Here is a 17003-nt window from a genome sequence, read left to right on the forward strand (position 1 = left end):
GTTAGTTTAATAGACAAACACAGAAATAGCTAGACCAGAATAACAGAAGCCATTAGTTTGCAACTTTATATACAGAATAAAACAATATACTGAAATAGATCTAAATTATAAGAAAGTGGTACATGTTAATGTTGTAGACAATTTGGAAAATAATGAAAACTAGCATAGCAAAGAGATACACCATAGCAATTATTGAAAGTGTTGTGCATATTCCTCTAGATAACTGGTTATTAACACACATTATTGAATATGAGTTCTGACATTTCCTGTGTGATCTTCACTGCTTTCTGTATTCATTTTAAAGTTTATCATCTAATAATTTCTTTGTAATTGAAATCAATGGGATGAATATATGTTCAGTATCGGAGCCCAATTAACACTGTCATTGTGCAATGCTTTGAAACTAAAATACTGATTTCTCCAAGCTGAAAATCTGCATATGGTAATATCTTTTAGCTCCATATTTGCTAACCATGCCAAAACCATAACTTTATGTGACATGCAAAGTATATTCAGCCTCCTCTTTATTTGCCTTTCACCAGGTGTCTTTAGATTTGTAATGTTATGGAAAAATAAATTACAGAATTCACTTTAAGCATCATTTACATTATATTTTAATGAGAGTACTTTGATTAAAAGAAGCATTTAGAATGAATTTTGAATATGTTGCATTGAATTAATTTAGGTCAATAGAGAAATAAAACCTCATTTCTAACATTGTATTTATATTTCTATAACTATATATTTAAACTTCTCTTCTATATTTCAGGTTATTTGATATTATATAGTTTCCTTTTCTAAGTAAACATTTTATTTCAACTTATTAATCTTTTATTATATTACTTTAACCCCAGCATGTGGTTGTTTAAATTATTTATTTTTTGAAAAGTTTTACTTTTTGTAAAATTATATTTATTGGTACTGTCTAAAGTGCAACATCTCTATTTTTAAAGTTATGAATTTATTGATATATTACTAATTCAAACAATTATTTTGTAAGTATCGTGTAAATATGTAGTGTATTATTCAAATTTCTGAATCTTTCACAAAGTTATTTCTTCTCCTAAATCAATATTACCTCAAATTACTATTTCTTTATTTTTTGATACCTATGTTTTATAATCCATTTTATAGGTATTCCTTGTTATTTTTCTTTGTATTTCAAATCAAGATTTTAATAAGCATGTATTGTTCAATATGTTGTCTGGGCTCATCTGTCATCATATACATATCTTTTCAATTTCATATATTTATTATGATCTCTTGCAACTTTCCTGTTAGTTTTAAGATGTGATTTTATATTGTTCTAATTTGTATGCATTTCTATGATTTAGACAGACTATGCCAGGGTTTGTTGGCAAAGCAGTCAATTGATATTATGCTTTATAAATGATATTTATGTAAGGGAAACTCTTAAATTTTTTAAAATTGAGAACGACAAATTTTCTTTAAAATATACAGTGGAAAACAGTAATATTATATTAATAAATAAGCATAGTAAAATTCAATGTCAATCAGAAACAAACGTTTCAATGTCTTGTTACTTTATTAGAGCACTGCATATCTCACGTAATGGCAGTTATTTTTTGAAATAATTTATTATCACATGTTACATGATGCAAGGTCAGAATGTTATACAATACAAATACAATTTTTAAAACAACGTAATACAGCACTGCAGAATATGAATAGCTGTTCTTTATCCTACACAGTTACTGTAGAGACACCAGTAAAATGTTATCTTGCTACACACTAAGCATGTTTCAGACAGTAACTGAATAGGCTGAAGAAATCCAATTCACATATCTGATCCTTACAGAGTAACTCTCAGGTAAGTACTGGTGCTATACAGATTGAGGGTCATGTAATAGAAAAATCATCCTTTCTTAGTTCAAGCAAAGGCTTCATAAATTTTTTCTGGAATTTTCTATAAATCTAACCCAGTTCATATCCTTTTCACCAGAATAATTGGATTCTTAACATAGGACCTATTTGGAGTCTACTTCAACAGTTTCTCTTACTGTCCTGGAAGGAGAAACAATCATTTCACTTTTAAAATTATTGCAGTAGCACCCTAGCTTCTCTCTGGCTTTACTTAGTCAATTGTGAAACACACTGGAAAAGACTCTAAGGGAATGAAGGTAAAATACACAGTCTAAGCACAGTCTCATCTCTTTTTTTTTTGAGCTTGCTATTTTAATTGCAAACTTAGTGACAGCAGAGTCAAGGCAGGGACTTAGCTGTCCATTGTAAGAGGTGCAATGAAAGAAATACAGAGACTTTGGAAAAAAAGATTGTGCAAGATTTCTCTGTCCTTGGGAGGGAAGGTGGAAGAGAAAAGGTCATGGGACAAAATGATTTCATACAGGAGGCCTCTGTCTTTGATATCAGAGCCTTTTACAATTTTCTATTTTTATCAGCCTCATCAATATGAGGATAGTGCAAATATAATGGTACAATAGTCATAAATGAGGAAGGCTTTTTCCTTTTCAAATTTGGATCCCACTGCAAAGAACACACAAAGAAAAAACGCAGGATATTTAAGGAGCCTTGAATTACTGAAGAGAGCCCAGTATCCTCTTCAAGATTTCATTGTTGATGTGCTCTGCCTGCAGCCCTGGAACCTCACAGGGACTAGAACTTTCCCTCTGGACAGTGATATTGCTTTGTGGTAATGTATCCTTTTCTCAAACCCTACAGGACTTCATCACATGAGACGTACACATCTAAGCCTTTACAAGGATCCACTGCTAAGAAATGACACTGTTCACTCTCCCTACACCTCTAACTCTCACTATACAGCACTCTCACTCTCCTAGTTTCCACCAAGGGAATCTCCTCATTCTTCCCTGGAAACCTAGGTCCCCAAATGAACCAGGACACTTTCAGTGGTCTGGCTTCAAACTTTCTGCTGTCAAATATCAGCAATCAAAAACAATTCTACCCTTCATCATCTTATTTATAACTGAATCTGTCCACATTCCTCTCTGGGCTTTCTTTTCCATAGCTTTCTTTTCCATCATTCACTCTGTATCCTTTGCTCTTGGCTTCTGTCATATATCTGTTTTTCCATGTGATCACATAAGGGTAAGGACCCAGATTATCTCCTCAGCACTTAGAGCAGGGTTTCAGTAAGTATATTTGGAGGCTGAATTTATAGAGGATGCCACTGAGTGGAGCACAGGAATGGTAAATCACTCACTTGCAGTCTCTCCACAAGTTACAGCCCATGCTCATTTGAATGTTCAACAAAATGTAGAGGGGACATGGATGGGGCAGCTACCTACAGTAAGAGAAAACAGTCATTTAGTTTATAAAATAAAAACATATATATCCCTGTAGGGTCACTGTGTTACCACACCAGGTACACACACATCTCACTAACTTTAAAAGCTCCCCTGCAAGCCCACACCTTCTTATTCATCACACAGGGGAGGAAGGAGTCCAAGAAAAGAAGGCCTCCAACAAGGAGCCTGCAAGGAGGCAAGGGTGCCTGGCTCAGGATCCTGGGACCTGAGATCCAGCCAAAGACAGGTTAAGAGACACACTGTGACCTGACTGGGAGCTGCGGCCTGGGAGGGAGGGTCTCTAACCCTAATTAAAGAGGTCCAGGGACAGAGGCCTGCATCTGTCCATCTTTTTTCAGGCCCTGTGTCCTCTCCAGGGCAGCTCATTTCTGTCTGCATTTTTTATTCCTTCCCATAAATAAAGCATCTTCCTTTCTTAAACTTCTTCCCTCTAATTCATTATTGGTCCTGAGTTTTTGATCAGGCTGTCTGCTCAAGCTTGATATGATGCTCCTATAATACAATCATGCTTTTATTTACAATATATTTCCTGATGAAAATTTTATCATTCCACCCATGATAATGTCAGTCATAAAATAAATCTGTTCCTGGAAATTTCATCTATACTCAGTCAACAACAACAACAACAACAACACAACACAAGAAAAAAAACCCACAATGCTGTCACACTACTATTGAGTGTAGACATTATTCTTGCAAATTTAAATAGTTATGTGACAAATGAAAAGTAAATAAATACAGTTTATCTACAACTTAGTGTATCATGAGGGAATGTGTTTCTGCTCTCCTGTGGAACTTGTAGGGAAAAGGGGAAATCCTTTGCTCATTTTCTCTTAGAACATCAGTCCTTGGCCTAATGTCCAGTAATCATCCATGGATTTGTGGCCAGAGGGGGTCTACATGCTGCAGTGCCCTGTGTGCTCCTTGTTGTGGCCCTGGAAATACCAGGCAGGGAGACAGAGTGCACAGTGCTCTGGTTAAATGTACGCTTGCTTGCTGGGGCTCTTTTCAGATAAGATTTCCTGGCTAAGTGTCCATTTGATCAAGGCCTGAACAAATCTGCTAGGGTGATTTAATTTACCTGAGAATTAAAATAGAGTAATCCACAAAAATACAACAGTCATTTGTATAAAAATATAAAACTAATTTGTACCAAGGAAAAGAATATCATGTAATATTTCAGGTTCTTACATGGTTATCATCTTTTCTGTCAGAAAAAAATTGTATTTTTCAAATTTCTAGACAGACAGTATGGGAAAAAGTTGTTTTCACCAATCGACTCAGAGTAAGTATCATTTTTAGAATGGGAGTCTTTTAGAAAAGGAAACATGAATAGAGATTTTATCATAAGATTATGCATAGACATACATTTAAAACTTATGAAAGTAATATTAATATATTCAAAGCAGGAAAAGAGTGTTGATAGAATTGTAATGAAAACTTCAAAATGTAACCATAAAGCTTAGATTGTTTTTTCTTCTTCTTTTAGAGAAAAGAGGGTTCTGAAAGCCAAAAGCATAAACAGTTTGCCTCAGGAATGTGGAGTAACAACCCTATGTTTGAAAACATCTTAATGTTTAAAAAGATTTTTTGTTTTTGTTTTTGTTTTTTTTTTTGGTACCTAGGATCAAGCTCAGGTCCTTGTGCTTGCAGGGCAGGCGGCAGAACCACTGAGCTAAATCTCTGGCCTTAAATTTTTTTTAACCCCTCAGTTTTCATAGATATATTCAGCAATTCATTACTATATGCAGTTTTTAATATGATTGTGCCACACCTAAGTTTTCTAAAATGTGAAATTGATTTGTAATTTAAGCCCAGTAGCACTAGGAACTAAATGGGAATGAAAGGTAAACTGAAGTTATTTTTCTTATAGTTTATTACATATCCTTGCTCAAGTTTGCCAAAACAAGCTATGAACAGGAATAGAGAATTTTTAGCATTCTCTCAGGAGGCAAAATATCTTGGTAGAATTCCACTGATGAGAAGTGACTGCTCTGACTTCACAAAAGTTCTTTTCTGTGTCCTTGTGAGCTCAAATTCTGTGGGTAACAGTGACTAGGGCATAAACCTTATATGTGAATTAAATGTGTTAATAAAGAAAACATTTAGCGTGTATCATATTCAAGCTAATTCTACAAGACATAACTTTTATCATGTCAGAAGCAAATGTCAATTCATACCATATCTTTCTCTATATGACATTTGAATTTTTTTGTTCATATTCAGTAAGTTTTTGTCAATTCCAAGGAAGAGTAACCTAATTAAAATAATCACTGGGCCACTCATACAAAGGAAACCTGTTTTTAGTCATTCAAGTTAAGTATGGAATTGGATTTCTCAATACTTTAAAACATTGTACCATGAGTAGAAGAAACTCCACCAGTGTGCCTGGCTTCATCCACATGGGGCTGACAGACTCTGCAGAGACACAGCTGGTCCTCTCCATGCTCTTTCTCCTGATTTACCTGATCATGGTGCTGGGGAACGTGGGGATGATACTGATCATTCACCTGGATCCCCAGCTTCACACCCCCATGTACTTTTTTCTCACATACCTGTCACTTCTCAACATCAGCTACTCAGGTGTCATCACCCCTAAAACCTTACAGAGCTTACTGACTTCCATCAGGAACATCTTGTTCCTGGGCTGCTTCACCCAGATAGTCTTTGTTATAGTCTTTGGTGCTGCAGAATGTTTCCTTCTCTCCTCTATGGCCTATGATTGCTGTGTAGCTATCTGCCACCCCTTGCACTATCCAGTCATTATCTCTACATGACTGTGCCATTCCCTGCTCACTGGCTCCTATGTTATTGCCTATTCTACTATGAGTGTAGTTTTCACAAGCAGGCTGCATTTCTGCAACTCTAATGTCATCCAGCGCTTTTTCTGTGAGTCAGTCCCATTTTTAGCCCTCTCCTGCACTGACACATTTCAGGTTGAACCCATTATATTCATTTTTTCAGGATCCATACTACTGCTGCCCCTCATCACCATATCTGGATCTTGTGTGTCCATTCTCACCACTATCCTGAAAATTAATTCCACTGCAGGTATGAAAAAAGCCTTCTTCACCTATGCCTCCCATTTCCTGAGAGTCACCATCTTTTACAGCAGTACAATTTTTGCTTACCTAAAACCAAAGATATCCTACTCCTTGGGAAGGGATCAGGTGGCTTCTGTGTTTTACACAATTGTGATCTCCATGCTGAACCCTCTAATTTACAGACTCAGAAAGGAGTTGAAAAGTGATGATGTTAGAATCATCCAGAAGAGAGAATGCTGCAGGTAGTTGATATCACAGTGGTGCTAAGCATTTACACTTGTCTTTTTCTTTTTTTAATGGGAAATTACTTAGTCTGTTTTGAAGCCAAAAATTGTGGCTTCACTTACTGTTTTGTTTTTTTTTTTATTGCTCTCCAGTTCTCCTTTCCTTAACATGATAGTGGCCATTTTCAGGCATAGGTTTTTACACATTTATGTTTCACCTGACTATCATGAAATATGAGTCAATCTGTGAGTAAATATAGGTGGCCTCAAGGGCAACTAATGTGCAAAACAAGAAAATATGCTGGTCATATAGAAAAGGACATCATAATATATTCAAGCATGCTCTAATTTTACACAATTTTATATTAGTCATTTTGCTTATAATAGATATTAATAGCAACAATGTTTTCGGAAATGGCTTTAAAATCAAGAATTGGGCATTTAGATTCTTGCCCTGACACCTTTCTAGCATACTACCCAGATTAATTCACAGAAATTCTAACAGTCAGTATGGTCAAGTCCACAAGATATATAATAATCCCATGTCCATCTGGTCAAAGGTGGTTGTAAAATGTTGATGGCAGTGACAATGAATTCTGGGTATTATCATCAGATGCCTTGTATTACTATGATATTTAATACTTAACACATTTTATATGGATTAAAGATCTCAATATAAAGACAGGAACTCTAAACTTTCTGGAAGATAAGTTAGGTAGAACTCTTGAAGATATTGGCATAGGAAAAGACTTTATGAACAAAACCTCAGTAGCATGGGAACTAGCAGAAAGTTTCAAGAACTGGGATCTCATCTTATTAAAAAGCTTCTGCACTGGAAGAGAAACCACCAACAGAGCTGACAACCTACAATGTGGGAAAAATTTTTAGCAGCTATAACTCAGACAAAGGGCTACTATCAAGAATAATTTAATATATAAACATAACACCTGAAAAAGAAAAAAACAGAAGCCAGGAGCTCCCAATTTTGGATTCAGCATAAAGTTAAATATTGAATTAGAATGAAGTTATTGGTAAGTAATATGTCCTAATATTGAAGAATTTTTCAAAAATGACAATTATTAGAGAAAAGAAAAATTTTGTATTAATTATTGACATTCCTATGCATATCGTTCAGATCAGTGGTTATGAGCACGTCTATATAATCAATATATTTTTTCTGTATTTTTTTGCATAGTATTTGCTGCTTGCCTTGTTTACTTTGAGGTTGTATATCCAATAATGTGTGTAATTGTATCATGAAAGATTAAGATGTTTTCAGTATATGAGCCATATTGAACCTCTTATTGAAAGCAATTTGATACTTTTATAAGATGCGGCTTTTGTTACATTAATTTTAATATATTTTTCTGAGTTAGAAAATTTATGCTATTGATTTTTGTTGGCAAACCTGTCAATAGATTCTCTAACTTGAAAAATGATATTTAAATTGAAGAAATTCCTAAATTTTAATTTAAATTAGTGCTATTTTATTAATGACATAGGGTATAAAGCACTTACATCATAGTATTAAATAAACACAAGATAATCTCTTTTCCATAAGAAACATTTAAACTATTTGCATTTGCCCAATGATTTCCTTCTCATATCACTACTTAGCTCATGTAATAGAAGTTATTGCTCTGAAATAATGGGAGATCTCATTCCCTCTTTCATGGTGCTAGGGCAGTTTGCTATTTAATATATTTATGATAATTTAGAAGACCATAACAACAAAGAAATTACTAATTATTAATTAATTATTATGAATGGCTAGACAGTAATACTGATATTATATGTTTCTAAAACAGCAGTCACTGAAACATGTGCATTTTTCAATGTTTTTTACATTTTCTAATAGAAGACATAGTGCTTGGCATTGGGGGCTAAAGCTTCCAAGTCTCAAGTATAAACAGATACTTAAAAATGAACTTATTAAAAGAAAGAATAACTTAACAGATGATGGATGTTGACAGGCAGGGTAATTATATTAGGAAACAGTTTTTCTAGTGTGATGAATCTTTCAGGAATAGACTCACTCAACACAAAACAATACTCATGGCTATCACCTGAATTTATTGGTGTATCACACTTATCCTGTGGCTCAGATTACTTTTGGGTTGGCTGTTTTTGGCAGGTAACTCAGTGCTCACATTCTCCTATCTTTTGGTTCTGTTCTCTTCTTCCACATTGTTACAGGGAGTTCATCCAATATTCAGTGTAAAGGAGAGGTGAGGATTTGTTTTACGAAGGAAAAAACATTATGCAGATTTTATTCATATGAATGCTTTTCATAAAACACTTTAATTTATTAAGTAGATAATTACTCACATTACTTATTTCACCTAATGTACATTTAAGGAACTTTATTTTTTCATCATCAAATTCATTAGCAGAATATTTTCATATCTTTCACTTTACATTTTAACTTTTGTGAGCCCTTGATGATATCTATAGTTTATTCTTGATATTCTATTTGTTATTCTCCATGCAGTAATGACCTTTGCTTTGAACCCCAAATTATAATAATGGCTACCAAGTATATATATATCTTTTCTTTTTTGGTGCTGGTGATTGAACCCAGGCCATGAACAACAATAGGCAAACACTGTACCATTAAGCTACATATCCAGCCCTTATTGAACAAGCAGCAAGAACAGATGGCTTGAAAAATAATGATCGATTATCACCTCTTTTTTGTTATTTTTCTCATAAATGCTATTTTTATATGTGGCTTAAATTCATAATGCAGTAGTATTACTTTCCTTCGGTCCCTTAGTTTTAAAGTAATCGAAATTAAAATTTCCATTATTTCTCACATATCAATTTACATTTTTACATTTGTCCTTTCTTTTTCTGGAAAGACTCAAGTGTCCTTGACAGTTATCCTTCCCATGATCCTTTGAACTGCTTAATCAATGGCTTAATAACTTTCTTATTTTCAAAAAAGTGTTGACATGTACCTCCTCACATTGTTCCTATTTCATTACTGCTTTATGTTAGACTATTTGGTAGTGCATTTTATTCATTCCATTTCCTAAACAATAATTCTTAGATAAGTTCTGTTGTTTCTTTTTCTACTACATGATTATTTCTTAATCTGCAGTGACTCCACTGATGACCCTGTTGTAGGATTTCATGTATCTGATTTTGTGTGATAGCACATGCATGCATGTGTTTGCATGTGTATTTCCAGTGTGATACTGAATACTTTTCATATCTTCCATCTACCTAGTGCAAACTCTGACAAGTTCATGGATGTTGTTTACCCTCTCAACTAAACTCTGGATGCCTTTAGACAAATACTATCAGTAGTGTGTATATTTGAACAAGTTGATCATATTAGTTATTTTTTTCCTTAAGTTTATTTGTACATTTTAGGTATACAATATTCTTATAGTCATCATTGGGAACTTGTACCTGTACGTGATGCTCCTTGGTTCTTATTTTTTCCCTATTCCCCTGCACTCCCTTCAAACCCTCAACCCATCCCTATTTACAGACTTTGTTTCCATTTCTTCCTTTACTCATATTTTTTCTTTTCCCTTCTTGCTTTTCCCCTACCACTTTAGACCTTTTCTTCCTATTACACAATATCAATTATATATTTTGACCCTCATTTACACTTTTTAGGTTTTCACACCAGAGAAACTATTTGGTATTTGCACATGTGTGTCCTATTTATTTCACTTAAGAGTATGGCCTCAATGTGCAGTCACTTAGCTATAAATGCCACTAGTTTTTCCTTCTTTATAGCTGAGTAGTACTCCATTCTATAAAAAAAACCCACATTTCTTTCTCCAGAGGCACAACCATGTCAGGTGAGTGGGGGACACAAGGAAGTTTCACACACTCAGATAACTAAAAAACATGCAGCAGCTGCAGCAAGTTTACTGCCAAACAGGATGTGGGGTTTGGGGTGCTTTGTCCAAGCACAGGTATAAGATGATATTGAGGCTCAAGATGGAGTTGAGTTGGCTATCATAGTCCCAATTCCTCTAAGCATGATATCAAAGTATTGACTCAATTAGAGACTTAATTGGGCAAGGGATTATGCAAGCAATTGTGGTAGGATCTCATACATCAGTTTTACAGGTTTTGCACTGTTTTGTTGCCCGGGTTAGTAACATGGTCTGAAATGCCATGATTTCACCTGTGTGAGGAATTAGTCCTGGAAGGAGCAAGAAGCAGAATCCCCAATTCCATCCTGTGGCCCATTTAGAGTTCAAGGGTCTTTGTATCAGAATTGGAACTAGGCACCCATGTATCCAAACTCTGATATCATTAGTGACATCTGGTAACCCTCTATAGGAGGTAATCTTTACACAGCCCCAGTGAGAGCAGGAGAAGTCAGTTGAGGACCCACAACCCTGCTGTCCAAATGGATTGAAACATGAATGCGCATAAAACTCACGGCTGCCCAGGGTGATGAACAGTTAGTAGTAGCTTTCCCAATCTCTCCTAACTAATTTACAGAGATCAACCTCAGGGAACCTGAGAGGATGCCAGGTCAGATGGCACCAAAAGTGACATTACCTAGAAGTTTTCCTGAGTGAACAGAGGTGAGGAGAAAGGAGTGCAATTCTCCTCATTGCATCTCCCCAGAGTTCATCCTAGTCAGACCAAAGACAATAACGACAAGCATCACAATCATGATTGGACTAGCCTTAGCTTTTAAGGATCAAGTCCCAGTTCAGCAGTCCACTGTTTCACACTATGATGCACGAATGGTGAACCCAGGTCAAAATTCCATCAACCTTGAGACCCAAGGGCATTGTGAGGATGACTGTGTATTATCCCTTCCAGGCTGGAGTTAGTCCTTCACTCTGAAAAGCCTTGATGAAGACAGTATTACTGGGATGGAACAGGTGGCATGGTGTAGAGGTGGGCAGGGGCTGAGTAGCTCAAAACTGTGAGTAAACAGTGAATGGTTAGAAAATTCTTCTAGTGCCTCACTTTTCACTTTGGGGACCAGTGGAGTGGGTCTTCCAAACATAATTTCATAAGGAGTAAAATCTGTTTTATAATGGGTGCACCATACTCTAAGGACAGACAACAGCAGCAGGCTGACCAACCCTTCACCAGTTTCCAACATTAATTTGATCAGATTAGATTTTAGTGTCTGCTTCATCTGTTCCACTTGCCCAGAGCTTTGGGGTCAGTAGGCACAGTGGAGTTTCCAATTTATACCCACCCTGTGCCCTACTGACTAACTGAATTATAGAGGTTACAAAGTGGGCCCTTTGTCAGATCCAGTGGACACAGGTATTCTTAATCTGAGAATTAATTCCTGAAGAAGCTTCTTTGTCTCCACTGGGGCAGTCTCCTGCCAAGTAGCATAGATATCTCCCCAACCTGAGAAGTTATGTATGAAAACTAGGAGATAGTGATTGCCACCTGCTGGTGGTTTGATCTCTGTGAAACCCACTTCCAAGTGTTCTCCAGGATTCCAGCCTTGGAATCTGACCCTGAGGAATCCAGACTGGGGCTGGTGGGGATCTACTTGTACACAGTTTGGGCACATAGTAGAGAGCTGGTGGGCCTGCTACTGTAACTTTGAAAAGCAGTATCTTGGAGCTAAAGCTCATCCATCTTGGAACCACCCCAGTTACTTTACTGAATATAGCTTCTGGATGAGCTCTCTTCCTAATGCCTGAGGGAAATAGATGTGATGATCCAGACATATACATCAGCATTTGGGAACTTTCTTTGCTTGCAGGTGGCCTGCTTATTAATCTTCCACACTATTGTAAGTGGGAGTAGTTGGGAGCAAAGAGGGAGGAGAACTCATGGTTGGCAGGATGACTAAGAGTTCAGCTGGCCTCACAGTTGCCTCTCTGGCTGTGTGATCTGCAAGATGATTGCCTTTAGCCTTGGGAGTATTCTCCTTTTGGTGACCATGAACCTGAATGATGGCCACCTCCTTGGGAACCCATACTACCAAAAGGAGAGAAAATATCTCTTCTTTGTTCTTGATGGTCTTTCCTGTTGCTGTCAAAAGCCCTTTCTCCTTGTAAATGCTTGCATGGGCATGTAAAGTAGCAAAGGCATACCTACTGTCTGTGTATACATTTATCTTCTTTTCCTTTTCCTACCTCAAGGCCTGGGCCAAGGTGCTCAAATCTATCTTTTGGGCCGAGGACCCCTTGGGCAGAGGCTGGGCCCAAATGACTTGATCCATTATACTCACTGCATTCCCCGCCCTCTGCACCCCACTTACCACCAAGTTTCTTCCATCTGTGAAGAGCATAGCATCTGACTCAACTAAGGGGGTGCCTGATAAGTCCAGTCCAATCATACCCCTGGGTCTGGTCCAGTACCTCTTCACGCTCATGAATTGGGGTGTCAGGGTCATCACCTGGCATGAATGTAGCCAGACTGAGAGCCCCTCCTGCTGAGAAGACTATGTCAAACAAGAGGCTGAGAAACTGAGTGAGGCAGCCATTTGACATCCATTTGTTAGCCCCCGAGTAGCGTCCCTACTGAATGAGGAGCATTTAGGACTAGGTTCTGTCTGAGGGTCAACTTATCACCCTCCTTGACCAATAAAGCTGTGGATTCTACTGCCCAAAGACATGAACACCATCCTGAGGCCACAGGATCTATCTTTTAGAGAGATATACCACATGGCACTTCCAGGGTCCCAAGGACTCTGTTAAGACATCCTTAGCAATCCTTCTTACCTCATGGATGAATAGAAGGAAAGGCTTACTAACATTGGGTAGTGCCAGAACTAGGGCTGATACCAGAGCTTTTTTCATATTCTGGAAGGATTTTCTTCTTCTATTCCCCACTCTAGGGGTTGATTTCTTTCCATTCCAGAATGGAGGTTCCATGCTATCTCAGCAAACCCAGGTATCTACAGGCAACAGTATCCAGCTGCAAGTAGGAATCCTCATACCTGATTCTTGGTAGTTGGTGTGGTTATCTGGAGGATGATCTTTTCATGGCCTGGGACAAAACTCTTCTTCCTTCTGAGTATTCATACCCCAGGTACAATACTTTAGGGGCACAGAGTTGTGCCTTCTTGGCCATGATGCTGTAGCTCAACTCCTCCAGGAGCTGAAGAAGCTCTTGTGTCTCCTGCAGACATTCTGAATATCTAGTAGCAGCTAATAACAAATCATCCACATATGGAAGCAGGGTGAAGTTAGGGATTAAAACTCACCAAGTCCTTCTGAGGGGGCCTCAATGAACAGGGTGGGTGCATTTTTGAATCCTTGAGGAAGGTGGGTCAAGGTGAGCTGGCATGAGTCCCTGGAAACAGGGTCAGTTCACTGCAATGTGACAATAGGCTGGGTAGCTGGGTCAAGGAGAACACTGAAAAACAGCACCTTTTAAATCTAGCACAGTATACACTTGGTGCTCAGGAGACAGCAAACTCAGGAGGGTATAGGGGTTATGGACAATAGGATGAAAAGTTACCACTCACTGATTAACTTCTCTTGAGTCCTGAACCTGCTTGTAATCTGATGTCCCCAGTTTTTGTACTGGCAGGAATGGGGTGTTCCATGGAGACAGACAGGACCTTAACATCACAAAGTCCACCAACCTCTTACAGTGAGGGGCTATCCCTTGTCTGGCCTTCTGAGAGATGGGGTATTGTGGAGGTCTAATCCCAGCAAGGGGTATCCTCAATCAGGTATGGAAGTTTTGAACTGCTCCTGTGGCCCCCTATGTGGGGATGGTTTTTGATGAAAGCCCTGCCAGAACATTTTTTAACATTGAACTCTCAGTGCCAGTGGCCACTAGGAAATGGACCAGTTGGCCCCCTACTTCAACATTTACCATGGCTCCCAGGGATCATGAGAGAAGAAGCCCTAGCCCCCTCAATCTGAATCTTCCTTTCCCTCAAATGTGGGGAGGGATATCAGTAGAGGGCATTCTTTTTTCTAGTGCCTTTCTTCCTTGCAACGGACACATTGATTTCTGCCCTTGGCTTTCTGGGGATCAGACCTTTGAGCTTCCTGGGGTTGTGTCCCTCAGGGTCCCCTCTGATGGCTGCTGCCAAGATCTTTGCTTGCTTCCTGGCTGATCTTTCTGCCACAACTATGGCCAATTTTTTTTTTTTCTGAATCCCTATTGTTAAACACCTTGTGAGCTACTTCTCATATCTGAGGTGTGTTCATTCCTTGGAACCCCTCCAATATTTGTAATTGTCTCCTCTTATCACGTTCAGACTGAGAAACATAAGCCTAACATGTAGCTCTATTTTTCTCTGGAGCAGAGAGTTTGAGCAGGTTGTATACCTGGAAGGCCTCTTGGAGAATCTCCAGGAATGCAGTGAGGGACTACTCTGGTCCCTGTGTTACTTCAGTGGTTTTTGACAGATTTATGGGTTTCTGAACTGCTGTTTGAATACCATTCAACAAGTTCTGGTAAAAAGTAGTCAAAGTCTGTGTTCCTCCTGAAGCATTTGGATCCCATTGAGGCTGCTCTGAGCGGAAACATTATTTCAGCAATTTGTGGGCCTCTTCCTCTGAACACCTCCCCAATAAAACCTTTCTAGCCTCAAACCACACCCTGTCCCATTCCTCAGCAGTTAACAGGGTCAATAACAACTGCTGACAGTTATCCCAGTTTTGTGGATGAGCCCTAAAAATGGAGTCTATTAGAGAAAGTAGAACCTGGGGATTCTCAGAGAACAGTGGATTCTTGGTTTTTGAGTTGTAGAGATCAGAAGTGGAAAAGGGAACATATAAGAGAATGGGCCAGTTCCTGGGCCTGCCTTATTGGGAGGAGGGGCATCTCTCAAAGGCAAGAGTCTCTGGATTGCCTCTTCCTGATGTGGTGCCCTCCTGCCAGGATGGGAGATGCTCTCCTATAGGGGGAGAGGTGGCAGGAGAAGTAGAGAGAAATATGAGGGAGTTGGTGGCAGGAGGGTCACAAAGGACAGGAGGGAGGGGTGAACTAGGGTTATATGGCGGTGGATGGGGGAGGGCTTCCTTACCTTCTGACTGCCGCAGAACTGACTACATGAAGACTATGGGTGTAACAGGTTGTGAAGATGATGATCTCATAGTAGAGAGACTTAGGGCAGGCAGGAGATACCCAAAAATAGAAGCTACAAGAACAAATAAAAAGATAAGAGGTCCAGACACAGAGAAAGAAGCCTTAGTGTTTATGTGGTGCTCCCTTGAATGATGTAGCAACAGACTAAGGAAGGGGGTGGTCCTCTGTGTGAGGAACCCCTCAGTTAGTTGACTGGCTCAGGCCTCTCAGCCCATTGAAGGACCATCCAGGATTTAGGGTATGTTTATCTCATCACACCAGCACCCATTTGGCCTTAACTTAGATGTGCCCATGAAGTGAAGTATGACCTTTTTCAGAACCTGTAACTTTGAGGGGGATTCCTCATCATTGTCTTCAGGAATGGATGGAAGATTGTACAGTTTACACTGTATGTTACTATTCATTCAGCCATTCAAACAGCAATCATTTAGAGGCCAAAAACATTCCACATCCATCACCAAGGATTTACCAAGTTGGCTGACTTGCAGCCAGACCAGACTAGACCCAACCAGAGGACCATCTCAGTCAGTGTGGTGACCTTCTGAGGTGCCCAGGGAATGCATTCATCAAAGACTATTTTTCCCCATCAGAACCAGAAGGATCCTTACCTGAAGACCAGACCAGATATATGCCACAATATTTGGAAGTTGTCTCAGGCATCTCTGCAGTTTTCTCAGTGTCAGCAATGAGACTATCTGGCAGCGGCAAGTCTCAGGGGGTGCCTCCCTTACAGACTGCAGACAGGAGGAACCACATCAAAGTGAATCTCCCCATTCTGACCATCTTGCTTGGGTCTCCAGCTGTTATGGATGAGTGAGTTAGAACAATGGAGATGTGCCACACGGTGTCAGCTTTGAGTCCCTTTATTAAAGCCAGTGACTGAGGGGAGTTAGTGCACAGAATGTTCTCTTTGCAATGGGAAGTGGTTTGATTTCTCCTTTTAAATTATGCTTTCATTTGGGGAGGGCTCAGGAGAGAGAAAGCAGGATCTTACAAAAGCAGAAGCATCTCAGGTTAGTGGGGGCCACAAGGAAGTTTCACACAATACAAGAGCTACAAAACATCTTGCAAATGCATCAATTTTACTGGTAAACAGGATGCAGGGTTTTTATGTGCTTTGTCCAAGCACAAGCACTTTGTCTTAGCACAGGTATAAGCTGATGTTGTGGCTCCAGATGAATTTGGGTTGGCTGTCACAACTACCTCTATGTTTTTTTTCTCCCCCCCCCCCACAGGGAGAGCATTTGAAAAAACATCTTGCTATGTAGTGCAGGGTGACCTCAAACCGCAGTTATCCCCCTGCCTCAGTTTCCCTTGTGCTCTGATTACAGAAATGCACTACTATACCTTGCTTTTTTTTTTTTTCCTTTGCTCTTCACATTCTTTACATGTTGCGTTTCTCATGTAAGAGAAGTCAT

General features: G+C 38.8%; 1 long non-coding RNA gene across 5 annotated transcripts; it reads right to left on the reverse strand.

Moving 5' to 3' along the window:
- Window positions 1–1527: 1527 nt before the first annotated feature.
- LOC147828883 (uncharacterized) lies at window positions 1528–16552 on the reverse strand. Of its 5 annotated transcripts, none has more exons than XR_015450008.1 (4): window positions 16194–16552; window positions 15524–15637; window positions 13475–13893; window positions 1528–11483 (listed from the first exon to the last, which is right to left on the reverse strand). It is a non-coding gene; the product is annotated as an uncharacterized LOC147828883 (long non-coding RNA). The 5 variants fall into 5 exon arrangements; XR_015450009.1 differs by having other exon boundaries at window positions 1528–13656; window positions 13742–13893; window positions 16194–16550; XR_015450010.1 differs by having other exon boundaries at window positions 1528–13656; window positions 13742–13850; window positions 16194–16548.
- Window positions 16553–17003: the final 451 nt, after the last annotated feature.

The sequence above is a fragment of the Heterocephalus glaber genome, unplaced genomic scaffold (assembly GCF_053883595.1).
Source record: "Heterocephalus glaber isolate CG9 unplaced genomic scaffold, H.glaber_assembly_v1.0 deba00000896, whole genome shotgun sequence".
NCBI lineage: Eukaryota > Metazoa > Chordata > Mammalia > Rodentia > Bathyergidae > Heterocephalus > Heterocephalus glaber.